The following is a 16,219-nucleotide window of genomic DNA, read 5'->3' as shown; positions in this document are numbered from 1 at the left end:
TGTGCATGTATTGTGCCTGCCCTACACATGAAGTAAAGGACTGCCCAGTTCTGGCTAGGAATAAGAAGGGTAGGTTGCCTAACATCTCTGAATCCCTGTTGATGAAAACCATTAAACCATCATATTTAACTATCCCTATTATTTTACAGTGGGATCAAATCAGGATAACAACTGAAGCTATCCTGGACACCGGCTCATGTAGAAATTTTGTTGATTTTTCTTTTGTGAAACAGAATAAAATACCTCTGGTCTCTAAGAAAACTCCAGTCTCTGTGAAGGTCATTGATGGCTCTTTTTTAAAATCAGGTCCTGTCACACACCAAACTACACCATTACAGGTAATATCTTGCACACACATCACAGAAACACTCACTTTCGATGTCATATCTTCACCAATGTTTAATGTAATCCTTGGTATAAATTGGTTTTGTAAACACAAACCAACTATAAACTGGAATGACCTCAGTTTATCTTTTCCTCATCTCACTCAAAATAGTGAGACATCATCAGATTTAATTATGCTACAGGTTGAGGATAATATTTTACCCAAACAATATGCAGACTTCTCAGATGTTTTTAATAAAAAAGAAGCTGAATGTTTGCCCCCTCATAGGGATTACGATTGTCCTATTGATTTACTCCCAGGAGTTTCAATTCCCTATGGACATATCTACCCCCTTTCTAAACCAGAACTAGAACACCTTAAAAATTACATCGATGAGAACCTCCGAAAAGGTTTTATAAGACCTAGTACCTCTCCTGCAGGTGCAGGCATATTTTTTGTTACCAATAAAGATGGCACGTTAAGACCAATCATTGATTACAGGGAATTGAACAGGCGTACCAGAAAAAACAGGTACCCCCTACCTTTAATCCCTGAATTAATTGAAAGATTAAGGGGGGCCTCAATTTTCACTAAATTGGATCTTCGAGGTGCCTATAATCTTATACGAATGAGAGCTGGCGACGAATGGCTCACTGCTTTTCGGACTAGATATGGGCTATTCGAATATACAGTGATGCCATTCGGTCTGTGCAATGCCCCAGCAACATTCCAATGCTTAATCAATGATCTTTTCAGAGATATTTTGGATGTATATGTTGTTGTCTATTTGGACGATATTCTAGTTTACTCACAAAATTTAGATCAACATAGAATGCATGTTAGAGAGGTTCTCACTAGGTTACGAAAAAATAACCTATACGCTAAACTAGAAAAATGTATATTTGAATCAAATAATATCTCTTTTCTGGGGTATAACATCTCTCCTGAAGGAATCAAGATGCAAGATGACAAGGTTCAGGCCATTCATAATTGGCCGACTCCTCAATGTAAGAAAGATGTTCAACGTTTCCTTGGCTTCTCAAATTATTATAGGAAATTCATTCCTGGATTTGCTGCTATTACCAAACCTCTTACTGAACTCACCAAATTGAATCATCCTTTCAGGTGGACAAGCCATACTCAACAGGTATTTGACCTTTTAAAAAATAAATTCACTACAGCACCCATTCTCCAATACCCGGATTTAGAAAAGCAATTCATCCTGGAAGTTGACGCTTCTGAGTTCGCAATAGGGGCAATCCTCTCTCAAAGGAAATCATTCAAAGAACCCTTACATCCGGTCGCATTCTTCTCTAGATTGATGCAACCAGCAGAGTTAAATTATCCAGTTGGCGAGAAAGAATTACTTGCAATAAAGTGTTCCTTCGATCACTGGAGGCACTTGCTTGAGGGTGCAACACAACCAACTGTCATATATACTGACCACAAAAATCTGCAATATCTTCAGTCTAATCGAACTCTATCCTCCAGACAATTACGCTGGAGTCTTTACTTCTCTCGTTTCCATTACATCATTACCTACAGGCCTGGTACAAAAAATGGCAAGGCTGACGCCCTCTCTAGACAAGGTCCTAAACCTATAATACCATGCATTCCTACTACTATTGTTCCTAAGGACTCTATCATTGGAGTTATAACAAGTCTAACTACAGTGATAAAAGATGCTACTGCTATTGATCCATCAGTACCTCATACAGATCTTACTTACAATTCTGATGGCTTACTCTATAAGGACGGGAAGCTATACATACCTCCAAATCTTAGATCTTCAATCTTGAAAACAGTTCATGAGTCCCCCCTTGCTGGACACATGGGAAGGGATAAAACTTTGGATTTACTTAAGAGATCTTTTTGGTGGCCTACTCTTAACCTCGATCTCAAAGAATATATTTCTAAATGTGTTATATGTGCAACCTCCAAACCTTCTAAACAACTCCCTGTGGGTCTTTTACAGCCTTTACCTGTACCTCAAGTACCCTGGGAGGCGGTATCCCTGGACTTTATCGTGGACTTACCTGTCTCTAACAAATATACCACTATAATGGTTGTCACCGATCTATTCTCAAAGATGGCACATTTCATACCGGTTACCTCCCTACCCACTTCCAAGTTCACCAGTGAATTGTTCATTCAAAACATTGTAAGACTGCATGGAATACCTAAAACCATCCTTAGTGACCATGGAACCCAATTCACATCTAAGTTCTGGAGAAATTTGTGTGCTGCTCTGCATATAGAACAAAAACTCACCACTGCTTACCATCCTCAGACGAATGGGCAGACGGAGAGGGTGAACCAGTGGCTAGAGCAATACCTACGTTGTTTCTGCTCTCACCAACAAGATTCTTGGGCCACCTACTTGCCCCTAGCAGAATTTGCCTATAATAATAATAAGAGTTCTACAACTGGCACATCACCATTTTTTATAAATTATGGTTTACATCCAAATTTCACACTACTTCCGAAGATTGACACCCCATGTCCTCAGGTGAATGATCTGGTTAATGACATTTCTGCTAACTTTTCTTCAATTCGTGAACATATTCTTCAGGCACAGGCATCACAACGCAGGTACTACGATCTTCGCCACAGACCTAGTCCTCAATATTCCGTAGGACAACAAGTATGGCTCTCCACTAAGAACCTCAAGATACCTTATCCTTGTAGGAAACTAGGTAAACTCTTTTTGGGTCCTTACCCTATCGTCAGGGTAAATGGTCCAACAACAGTTACACTCCAACTACCATCAACTTTTAAGATACATCCAACTTTCCATGTGTCTCTTATCAAACCTTGCAACCTACCCATAACAAATATTACATCAGAAGACCCAATACCTTCTGCTAATCTTGATTGCCAGTATGAGGTTCATAGCATTCTGGATTCTAGACTACGTCGTGGGAATCTTTTCTATTTGGTTCATTGGAAAGGTTTTGGCCATGAGGATGATTCCTGGGAGCCTGCCTCGAACATATCTGCTCCACGTCTGATTTCCCTCTTCCATAGACGTAACCCTGATCGTCCTAGGCCTTGAACCTCGCTGTGGTTCTTTTTGTGGGGGGCTCTGTCAGGGTTACTGCTTGCTAATGATCTGTCCCTTTAAGAGCCTCATATATCAAGCACTTCCCCCCAGCATTCATTGCTGGTTAATTGAGAAAGGATTCACAGCACAAGCGTTACACTGAGAGTTTTCCTCACTCTCCAACAGCCTCATAAATTCTTATTTGAAGAGTTACTGATAACATCTCTTATTTTTCATTCCTACATCTAGCAGCTCTTCTACTCAATTCAACACTGGAAGATATTTCATACTATAAGGAAATCAAACAAACTCGACATCAAACCCTGAAGCATTTACAAGGTAACAGGATTCAAGCAGCTTCATACACAGCACAGCAAATAGCGGTGACGTCATCAGCTGCAGCCGCAACCGCTCTCCCTCTGAGTACCACGCTGCTGTTCATAACAAACGGACAAGTAACAATTCCTGTGTTCTCAGGTCAGACCTAATTATTTTATTATTAATCGTTATCCTTACTTAATTTGATGAACTTTACCTGCCTAATTAAGGAATACTATATTTTACGTTACTGCTTAATTTGAACTGTTTGCATTATCAAATGCCCTGAAAGTAATACAGTTTATGAAGTTAATAAACTGTCACTTATTGGGCAAATAGTAATACATTATATGAAGCACTGACAACGAATTCATCAAGCTTCTTTTATGTTACAAACCTACTTTTGAGGAAATTGTTGGTTCTTATTTATAAAACAAAATTAAATGCTTGTTCAAATTGCTACAAATACAGACTATTACAGTAGGGTACGCACCTCACTGGACGACAACTCCTCAGAGGGAGGACAGCTTTGTGGTATCAAACATGTTTGATATTATCACATTATCAAGGCATAATTGAGAGGGGGAACTAGCGCATCCTCACCATAAAAACAGGAATTACTCTTTAGGAATAGAGTGCCCTCTAAAGTAACAGAATCCTCCATCGCTAATGCAATAACCGGAGACAAAGTGAAAGTGAAACTTGTATATTCCATAACAGCCTATGAGCCCATAACATCTCACACATAAAGCGGAATAAAATCAAATAAACATATAAGATTATTATCCCCCCCGTTCAATAATCCCCCTAAGGAGATATTAACCCTTGATTCTATACAGATAAAAGGAATCACACTGTGACCCTGTCTTCTTGTGTTATCATACATGTATAAAATATGAAACGATCTTACCAGAATCTACGCCGTGGAACAGGAACACGGCCCTTCAAGTGTGACAGATAGTAACATCGCTTCTGACAAGGACTTGAGCGAAGAAAGCAGGCAGTGAAACTCATCAACGCTGATTGCCTATGGCGATGTTAATATGAGTCGGGATGGTTTCGAAGAAAGACTCTCCCTGCATCTCCAGACTCTAACTTTCGTCCATGCTCTCACTGAGAGGCTAACAGGACTATTTAAAACTCCAGTTCCATCTCGAAGAGTACTACCCTCCATAAGAGACTACTCCGAAATCTTCTAACACTTCTCTGCCAACCTCCTGAGACGAAAGGCAAAGAATGACGGGTTAAAAGGAAGTGGGTCGATATTTAAGCCTTTGGCTGGGTGTCTTTGCCTCCTCCTGGTGGCCAGGTTCAGTATTTCCCAAAAGTAAGGAATGCAGGTGTGGACTCTTCCCATATTAAGATGGAAAAGACAGGAGCTGCACAGGAACACGACCAGTAGCTTTGGCAGTTGGCTCCGCCCCCCATTATATCTTTTTAAATCAACAAAGAAATTTTACTTGTAGCATAACTAAGTTTGAAGAGCTATGCATCAAAAGCAAAAAACATAACTTATCAAACGCATAGAATATCTTAGTAACATAAAAAAATGAACTTCCAGAAAATGTTAAAAGGTAGGAAAAAAGAAATGAATGTTAATCTGGAGGCTAAAAGTTGGCTGAATATATTCGAAGGGACTACTTGATACTCATTCTCAACTAACATAGTAGAAATTAATTTAAAGATCCTGACAAGATGGTATATGACCTCAAATAAGATTAAAAAAATATATATCCACATACAAAGGGGTTTTATGTTGTTGAGGTTGCAGAAAAGGAGGGGATTTATCTCATAATGTTGTCTTACCCTATACTAGAAGATTTCTAGAAAGAGGTCTTAAAGATAAGTAAAAAAAATACTGAAAAAAATAAAAAAAATTGATTTTTACTCTGTAATATTGTACCATTCTGCAAGTAAAAAGAAAAATCTTATAAATTGTTTAATTCAGATTATTTTTCGATTGAGCAAAATACAAAACATAATTTATGCTTACCTGATAAATTCCTTTCTTCTGTTGTGTGATCAGTCCACGGGTCATCATTACTTCTGGGATATAACTCCTCCCCAACAGGAAATGCAAGAGGATTCACCCAGCAGAGCTGCATATAGCTCCTCCCCTCTACGTCAGTCCCAGTCATTCGACCAAGAATCAACGAGAAAGGAGTAACCAAGGGTGAAGTGGTGACTGGAGTATAATTTAAAAGATATTTACCTGCCTTAAAACAGGGCGGGCCGTGGACTGATCACACAACAGAAGAAAGGAATTTATCAGGTAAGCATAAATTATGTTTTCTTCTGTTATGTGTGATCAGTCCACGGGTCATCATTACTTCTGGGATACCAATACCAAAGCAAAAGTACACGGATGACGGGAGGGATAGGCAGGCTCATTATACAGAAGGAACCACTGCCTGAAGAACCTTTCTCCCAAAAATAGCCTCCGAAGAAGCAAAAGTGTCAAATTTGTAAAATTTGGAAAAAGTATGAAGCGAAGACCAAGTTGCAGCCTTGCAAATCTGTTCAACAGAGGCCTCATTCTTAAAGGCCCAAGTGGAAGCCACAGCTCTAGTGGAGTGAGCTGTAATTCTTTCAGGAGGCTGCTGTCCAGCAGTCTCATAGGCTAAACGTATTATGCTACGAAGCCAAAAAGAGAGAGAGGTAGCAGAAGCTTTTTGACCTCTCCTCTGTCCAGAGTAAACGACAAACAAGGAAGAAGTTTGGCGAAAATCTTTAGTTGCCTGCAAGTAGAACTTGAGGGCACGAACTACATCCAGATTGTGTAAAAGACGTTCCTTCTTTGAAGAAGGATTTGGACACAAGGATGGGACAACAATCTCTTGATTGATGTTCCTGTTAGTGACTACCTTAGGTAAGAACCCAGGTTTAGTACGCAGAACTACCTTGTCTGAGTGAAAAATCAGATAAGGGGAATCACAATGTAAGGCTGATAACTCAGAGACTCTTCGAGCCGAGGAAATAGCCATTAAAAACAGAACTTTCCAAGATAACATTTTTATATCAATGGAATGAAGGGGTTCAAACGGAACACCCTGTAAAACGTTAAGAACTAAGTTTAAACTCCATGGTGGAGCAACAGCTTTAAACACAGGCTTGATCCTAGCTAAAGCCTGACAAAAGGACTGGATGTCTGGATTTTCTGACAGACGTCTGTGTAACAAGATGGACAGAGCTGAAATCTGTCCCTTTAATGAACTAGCTGATAAACCCTTTTCTAAACCTTCTTGTAGAAAAGACAATATCCTAGCGATCCTAACCTTACTCCAGGAGTAACCTTTGGATTCGCACCAGTATAGGTATTTCCGCCATATTTTATGGTAAATCCTTCTGGTAACAGGCTTCCTAGCCTGAATCAGGGTATCAATAACCGACTCAGAAAAACCACGTTTTGATAAAATCAAGCGTTCAATTTCCAAGCAGTCAGCTTCAGAGAAGTTAGATTTTGATGTTTGAATGGACCCTGTATCAGAAGGTCCTGTCTTAGAGGTAGAGACCAAGGCGGACAGGATGACATGTCCACTAGATCTGCATACCAAGTCCTGCGTGGCCAAGCAGGTGCTATTAGAATTACTGATGCTCTCTCCTGTTTGATTTTGGCAATCAATCGAGGAAGCAGCGGGAAGGGTGGAAACACATAAGCCATCCTGAAGTTCCAAGGTGCTGTCAAAGCATCTATCAGAACTGCTCCTGGATCCCTGGATCTGGACCCGTAGCGAGGAAGTTTGGCGTTCTGGCGAGACGCCATGAGATCTATCTCTGGTTTGCCCCAACGTCGAAGTATTTGGGCAAAGACCTCCGGATGAAGTTCCCACTCCCCCGGATGAAAAGTCTGGCGACTCAAGAAATCCGCCTCCCAGTTCTCCACTCCCGGGATGTGGATTGCTGACAGGTGGCAAGAGTGAGACTCTGCCCAGCGAATTATCTTTGATACTTCCATCATTGCTAGGGAGCTTCTTGTCCCTCCCTGATGGTTGATGTAAGCTACAGTCGTGATGTTGTCCGACTGAAACCTGATGAACCCCCGAGTTGTTAACTGGGGCCAAGCCAGAAGGGCATTGAGAACTGCTCTCAATTCCAGAATGTTTATTGGTAGGAGACTCTCCTCCTGATTCCATAGTCCCTGAGCCTTCAGAGAATTCCAGACAGCGCCCCAACCTAGTAGGCTGGCGTCTGTTGTTACAATTGTCCAGTCTGGCCTGCTGAATGGCATCCCCCTGGACAGGTGTGGCCGATAAAGCCACCATAGAAGAGAATTTCTGGTCTCTTGATTCAGATTCAGAGTAGGGGACAAATCTGAGTAATCCCCATTCCACTGACTTAGCATGCATAATTGCAGCGGTCTGAGGTGTAGGCGTGCAAAAGGTACTATGTCCATTGCCGCTACCATTAAGCCGATCACCTCCATGCATTGAGCTACTGACGGGTGTTGAATGGAATGAAGGACGCGGCATGCATTTTGAAGTTTTGTTAACCTGTCTTCTGTCAGGTAAATCTTCATTTCTACAGAATCTATAAGAGTCCCCAAGAATGGAACTCTTGTGAGAGGAAAGAGAGAACTCTTCTTTTCGTTCACTTTCCATCCATGCGACCTTAGAAATGCCAGAACTAACTCTGTATGAGACTTGGCAGTTTGAAAGCTTGAAGCTTGTATTAGAATGTCGTCTAGGTACGGAGCTACCGAAATCCCTCGCGGTCTTAGTACCGCTAGAAGGGCACCCAGAACCTTTGTGAAGATTCTTGGAGCCGTAGCCAATCCGAATGGAAGAGCTACGAACTGGTAGTGCCTGTCTAAGAAGGCAAACCTTAGATACCGGTGATGATCTTTGTGGATCGGTATGTGAAGGTAAGCATCCTTTAAATCCACTGTGGTCATGTACTGACCCTCTTGGATCATGGGTAAGATTGTCCGAATAGTTTCCATTTTGAACGATGGAACTCTTAGGAATTTGTTTAGAGTCTTTAAATCTAAGATTGGCCTGAAAGTTCCCTCTTTTTTGGGAACCACAAACAGGTTTGAGTAGAACCCTTGTCCTTGTTCCGACCACGGAACCGGATGGATCACTCCCATTGTTAACAGATCTTGTACGCAGCGTAGAAACGCTTCTTTCTTTATCTGGTTTGTTGACAACCTTGACAGATGAAATCTCCCTCTTGGGGGAGATAATTTGAAGTCTAGAAGGTATCCCTGAGATATGATCTCTAGTGCCCAGGGATCCTGAACATCTCTTGCCCAGGCCTGGGCGAAGAGAGAGAGTCTGCCCCCTACTAGATCCGGTCCCGGATCGGGGGCTCTCGGTTCATGCTGTCTTTGGGGCAGCAGCAGGTTTCCTGGCCTGCTTGCTTTTGTTCCAGGACTGGTTAGGCTTCCAGCCTTGCCTGTAACGAGCAACAGTTCCTTCCTGTTTTGGTGCAGTGGAGGTTGATGCTGCTCCTGTCTTGAAATTCCGAAAGGGACGAAAATTAGACTGTCTAGCCTTAGCTTTGGCCTTGTCTTGAGGTAGGGCGTGGCCCTTACCTCCCGTAATGTCAGCGATAATTTCTTTCAAACCGGGCCCGAATAAGGACTGCCCCTTGAAAGGTATATTAAGTAATTTGGACTTAGAAGTAACATCAGCTGACCAGGATTTTAGCCACAGTGCCCTGCGTGCCTGTATGGCGAATCCTGAGTTCTTAGCCGTAAGTTTGGTTAAATGTACTACGGCCTCCGAAATGAAAGAATTAGCTAGTTTAAGGACTCTAAGCCTGTCCGTAATGTCGTCTAGCGTAGAGGAACTAAGGTTCTCTTCAAGCGACTCAATCCAAAATGCTGCCGCAGCCGTAATCGGCGCGATACATGCAAGGGGTTGTAATATAAAACCTTGTTGAACAAACATTTTCTTAAGGTAACCCTCTAATTTTTTATCCATTGGATCTGAGAAAGCACAGCTATCCTCCACCGGGATAGTGGTACGCTTAGCTAAAGTAGAAACTGCTCCCTCCACCTTGGGGACCGTTTGCCATAAGTCCCGAGTGGTGGCGTCTATTGGAAACATCTTTCTAAATATTGGAGGGGGTGAGAACGGCACACCGGGTCTATCCCACTCCTTAGTAACAATTTCAGTTAGTCTCTTAGGTATAGGAAAAACGTCAGTACTCGCCGGTACCGCAAAGTATTTATCCAACCTACACAGTTTCTCTGGTATTGCAACGGTGTTACAATCGTTGAGAGCTGCTAAGACCTCCCCTAGTAGTACACGGAGGTTCTCCAATTTAAATTTAAAATTTGAAATATCTGAGTCCAATCTGTTTGGATCAGAACCGTCACCCACAGAATGAAGCTCTCCGTCCTCATGCTCTGCGAGCTGTGACGCAGTATCAGACATGGCCCTAGCATTGTCAGCGCACTCTGTTCTCACCCCAGAGTGATCACGCTTGCCTCTTAGTTCTGGTAATTTAGACAAAACTTCAGTCATAACAGTAGCCATATCTTGTAATGTTATCTGTAATGGCCGTCCAGATGTACTAGGCGCCAAAATATCACGCACCTCCCGGGCGGGAGATGCAGGTACTGTCGCGTGAGGCGAGTTAGTCGGCATAACTCTCCCCTCGCTGTTTGGTGAAATTTGTTCATATTGTACAGATTGACTTTTATTTAAAGTAGCATCAATACAGTTAGTACATAAATTTCTATTGGGCTCCACCTTGGCATTGGAACAAATGACACAGATATCTTCCTCTGAGTCAGACATGTTTAACACACTAGCAAAAAAACTTACAACTTGGTTATAATCTTTTTTAGCAAAAAAACGCACTGTGCCTCAAAGAGGTACTAACGATTAAATGACAGTTGAAATAATGAACTGAAAAACAGTTATAGCATCAAACTTTAAAACAACACAACTTTTAGCAAAGGTTTGTTCCCATTAGTAAAAAACAACACTAATTAAATTTGTACATAAGAAAACAAAACAACGTTTTTTATTCACAGTCACTATAAGAATTCTCACAGCTCTGCTGAGAGAATTTACCTCCCTTCAAAGAAGTTTGAAGACCCCTGAGATCTGTCAGAGATGAACCGGATCATGCAGGAAATATAAAAGTAGCTGACTGGAATTTTTTGATGCGTAGCAAAGAGCGCCAAAAACGGCCCCTCCCTCTCCCACACAGCAGTGAAGAGAAACGAAACTGTCACAATTAAAGCAAAAAACTGCCAAGTGGAAAATAATGCCCAAATATTTATTCACACAGTACCTCAGCAATGTAAACGATTCTACATTCCAGCAAAAACGTTTAACATGAGAATAGTTATTAAAAGGATTAGTGACCTTTAACACAGTAGTTCCGGTGAAATACCATCCCCAGAATACTGAAGTGTATACATACATGTCATTTTAACGGTATGGCAGGCTTTTCTCATCAATTCCATTCAGAAAATAAAAACTGCCACATACCTCAATGCAGATTCATCTGCCCGCTGTCCCCTGATCTGAAGCCTTTACCTCCCTCAGATGGTCGAGAACAGCAATATGATCTTAACGACTCCGGTTAAAATCATAGTAAAAAATCTCTGTCAGATTCTTCCTCAAACTCTGCCAGAGAAGTAATAACACGCTCCGGTGCTATTTTAAAATAACAAACTTTTGATTGAAGTCATAAAAACTAAGTATAATCACCATAGTCCTCTCACACATCCTATCTAGTCGTTGGGTGCAAGAGAATGACTGGGACTGACGTAGAGGGGAGGAGCTATATGCAGCTCTGCTGGGTGAATCCTCTTGCATTTCCTGTTGGGGAGGAGTTATATCCCAGAAGTAATGATGACCCGTGGACTGATCACACATAACAGAAGAAATTATGATTTACCAGATAATTTCCTTTCCTTCGATACAGGTAGAGTCACAGCTGTATTCATTACTTGTGGGAATACAGAACCTGGCCACTAGGAGGAGGCAAAGACACCATAGCCAAAGGCTTAAATACCTCCCCCACTTCCCTCATCCCCCAGTCATTCTGCCAAGGGAACAAGGAACAGTAGGAGAAATATCAGGGTGAAAAAGGTGTCAGAAGAAAACAACATAAATTTAGGGTTGCCCACCAGAGAGCACGGGCAGGAGCTGTGGACTCTCCCTGTATCAAAGGAAAGGAAATTATCTGGTAAGTCATAATTTATGTTTTCCTTCTAAATACAGGGAGAGTCCACAGCTGCATTCATTACTTGTGGGACATTATACCCAAGCTACAGAGGACACTGAATACTAACAGAAGGGGTACAAATAAGAGGCTGCCCAACCTGAGGGCACCATAGCCTGCAAGAAAACCAAACTCCCAAAGGCTTCCTTGATAGAAGCAAAAAAATAAAAAGAATAAGAATGTTAGGAGGACCAAGCAGCCGCCCAACAATCAGAACCATAGGATCTCATGTCAGAGACTAAAAAAGATGACACTGCACTCTAACTGAGCCATAAACCTCTGAGGAGGCTTGTGCCCCGCGGTTTCCTAGAACCGGCAAAAAACACTCCTCCACCAACAAGGAGGAAGTTAATCAGTTTCCAAAACCTTGCACTCCCCAGATATGAATAACAAAGGAAAAAACTGTCTATTCTGATGAAGTCTGACAGAAACCTCAAGGTAAGATTCCCCAAAAAAGGAAGAACCTCTTCCCATTTGGACAAGGAATACGACAATCTTAGGGCAAAAAAAAACTCGTATAGCATCATTAGAAGGGAGACCACAATAAGGAAGAACGCATTGCAAATTGCAACAGAGACTATGACACGTAGAAAAACAATCTACAGACGGAATAGGTCCTTGAATAAGAATTCAAAGACCACCTCCTGTACAGGTACAAAGTCAACCCGATGCAACTCCTGAAGGATAAATCCAACCCCTAAAGGAGTAAGGAATTGACTTGCCGGCCCTGCCGCAGGTAGTGCACCAGCAAAACAACTGAACACCTGGAAGATCAATGAACCTCTGGAACTGGAGCACAAATGGAGAGCAAAAACTGCTTGCGAAAACACATACCAGAGAAAGGAACCAGAGCTGGTATCAATCTGCAACCTTCTGCTTGCCAGGCAGCTAAGCTAACCAACAGGCTATCCTTGCAGGCTGCCCCTTCGCTTGCACTTAGCAGGAAGAGGCAAACTCGCTAAAGCCAAAGAGATGGCCATGCGAAAACGCATAGTAAAAAGTCTCCCTCAGGACGAAGGAGTAATGGTACTTAGGGGAACTGCATGTCTAGGAGAAGATTCTAGGGAACGCACTAGACGGGACGAGGAATCTTCAGAGGTAGACAGTTCAGTGGTCTCTAACATCTCAACATTGTTTGAAGAGAACTCACTATTGTGGCATACAGAACATAAATTGAGTGGGCTGGTCTACCCGGGCCTCCTCACAACATACGCAGGTATCAAAATCTGTATCAGAGGAATTCTCTAGAATATCAGAATCCTCCATCTAAAATTTTTAGCCAAAAAACAACAACTGGCACCTTAAACCCCAAATGGCTGGGGCACTCACCACCTCCTATGACTTAGACAGGTAGAGAAATAAACTCTTCTCCACAGCCCCTCGGTCAGGAATCGGAAATGGAAACGTGAAACGTGGAAGACGTGACTACTCCCAGTCACATGGTGCGCAGCTCTATAACCTGAAAGTCCTGTATCAGCCTATGAGCCGAAAATGTCTCCTACACAAACACAGTTAAATTCACATAAACATGATTAACTAGACCCCACTGTTCAATAATCCCCCTCAGGAGATATTAACCCTTGATTCCATAAAGATAAAGGAGTCCCACTGAGACCCTGTCTTCTATCGTTAACATGTGTGTAAAAAATGAAACAATCTTACCGGAATCCATTCCCTGGAACAGCAACACGGTTCTTCAAGTTTGAAAGATAGTAGCAGCGCCTCTGACATGGACTTGAGTGAAGAAAGCAGGCAGTTAAACACATCAACGCTGATTGCTTATAGCAGCTGTTAATATGAGTTTGGATGGATTCGCAGAAAGACTCCCTGCATCTCCAGACTCTAACTTTCATCAATGCTCTCACTGAGAGGCTGACAAGACTACTTAAAACTCCAGTTCCATCCCTAATATCCATCCCAGATACCCTTCCTAAAGAACTACTCAGAAAAAACTTCTTACACTTCTCTGCCAACCTCCTGTGAAGAAAGGCAAATAATGACTGGGGGGTGAGGTGGCCAGGTTCTGTATTCCCACAAATAATGAATGCAGCTGTGTACTCTCCCTGTATTTAGAAGAGACAAATTTTGAAGTTGTGGGAAAAAAAGTACTCCTCCTGCCCTCCCTACGTGGATCAGTGGGGTAAATCACAATTTAATTTTAGAAGAATATTTCTATATGACAAGAGGAAACTTGGAGTTTCATAAAACCATGCTAGATGTATAGGTTACTAATACCTAAATAAAATATTACAGAGTTTAAAAATCAATAAGAGTAGGTGATATTTAAATTTGCAAAGTAAAACATAATTTATGTAAGAACTTACCTGATAAATTCATTTCTTTCATATTAGCAAGAGTCCATGAGCTAGTGACGTATGGGATATACATTCCTACCAGGAGGGGCAAAGTTTCCCAAACCTCAAAATGCCTATAAATACACCCCTCATCACACCCACAAATCAGTTTAACGAATAGCCAAGAAGTGGGGTGATAAGAAAAAAGTGCGAAAGCATAAAAAATAAGGAATTGGAATAATTGTGCTTTATACAAAAAAATCATAACCACCATAAAAAGGGTGGGCCTCATGGACTCTTGCTAATATGAAAGAAATGAATTTATCAGGTAAGTTCTTACATAAATTATGTTTTCTTTCATGTAATTAGCAAGAGTCCATGAGCTAGTGACGTATGGGATAATGAATACCCAAGATGTGGATCTTCCACGCAAGAGTCACTAGAGAGGGAGGGATAAAATAAAGACAGCCAATTCCGCTGAAAAATAATCCACACCCAAAACAAAGACTTAATCTTATAATGAAAAAAACTGAAATTATAAGCAGAAGAATCAAACTGAAACAGCTGCCTGAAGTACTTTTCTACCAAAGACTGCTTCTGAAGAAGAAAACACATCAAAATGGTAGAATTTAGTAAAAGTATGCAAAGAAGACCAAGTCGCTGCTTTGCAAATCTGATCAACCGAAGCTTCATTCCTAAATGCCCAGGAAGTAGAGACTGACCTAGTCGAATGAGCTGTAATCCTTTGAGGCGGAGTTCTACCCGACTCAACATAAACATGTTGAATCAAAGACTTTAACCACGATGCCAAAGAAATGGCAGAAGCCTTCTGACCTTTCCTAGAACCAGAAACGATAACAAATAGACTAGAAGTCTTTCGGAAATCTTTAGTAGCTTCAACATAATATTTCAAAGCTCTAACTACATCCAAAGAATGCAACAATCTTTCCTTAGAGTTCTTAGGATTAGGACACAATGAAGGAACTACAATTTCTCTACCAATGTTGTTAGAATTCACAACCTTAGGTAAAAATTTAAATGAAGTTCGCAAAACCGCCTTATCCTGATGAAAAATCAGAAAAGGAGACTCACAAGAAAGAGCAGATAATTCAGAAACTCTTCTAGCAGAAGAGATGGCCAAAAGAAACAAAACTTTCCAAGAAAGTAATTTAATATCCAGCGAATGCATAGGTTCAAATGGAGGAGTTTGAAGAGCCCCCAGAACCAAATTCAAACTCCAAGGAGGAGAGATTGACTTAATGACAGGTTTTATACGAACCAAAGCCTGTACAAAACAATGAATATCAGGAAGATTAGCAATCTTTCTGTGAAAAAGAACATAAAGAGCAGAGATTTGTCCTTTCAAGGAACTTGCAGACAAACCTTTATCCAAACCATCCTGAAGAAACTGTAAAATTCTAGGAATTCTAAAAGAATGCCAGGAAAAATGATGAGAAGAACACCAAGAAATGTAAGTCTTCCAGACTCGATAATATATCTTCCTAGATACAGATTTACGAGCCTGTAACATAGTATTAATTACGGAGTCAGAGAAACCTCTATGACTGAGAATCAAGCGTTCAATCTCCATACCTTCAAATTTAAGGATTTGAGATCCTGATGGAAAAAAGGACCTTGCGATAGAAGGTCTGGTCTTAACGGAAAAGTCCACGGTTGGCAAGTAGCCATCCGGACAAGATCCGCATACCAAAACCTGTGAGGCCATACTGGAGCCACCAGCAGAACAGAAGAACGCTCCTTTAGAATCTTGGAAATCCCTTTTGGAAGAAGAACTAGAGGCAGAAAGATATAGGCAGGATGATACTTCCAAGGAAGTGACAATGCATCCACTGCTTCCGCCTGAGGATCCCTGGATCTGGACAGATACCTGGGAAGCTTCTTGTTTATATGAGAAGCCATCAGATCTATTTCTGGAAGTCCCCACATTTGAACAATCTGAAGAAATACCTCTGGGTGAAGAGACCACTCGCCCGGATGTAACGTCTGGCAACTGAGATAATCCGCTTCCCAATTGTCTATACCTGGGATATG

The sequence above is a fragment of the Bombina bombina genome, chromosome 9, assembly GCF_027579735.1.
Source record: "Bombina bombina isolate aBomBom1 chromosome 9, aBomBom1.pri, whole genome shotgun sequence".
Lineage (NCBI taxonomy): Eukaryota > Metazoa > Chordata > Amphibia > Anura > Bombinatoridae > Bombina > Bombina bombina.
This window is presented reverse-complemented; position numbering follows the sequence as displayed.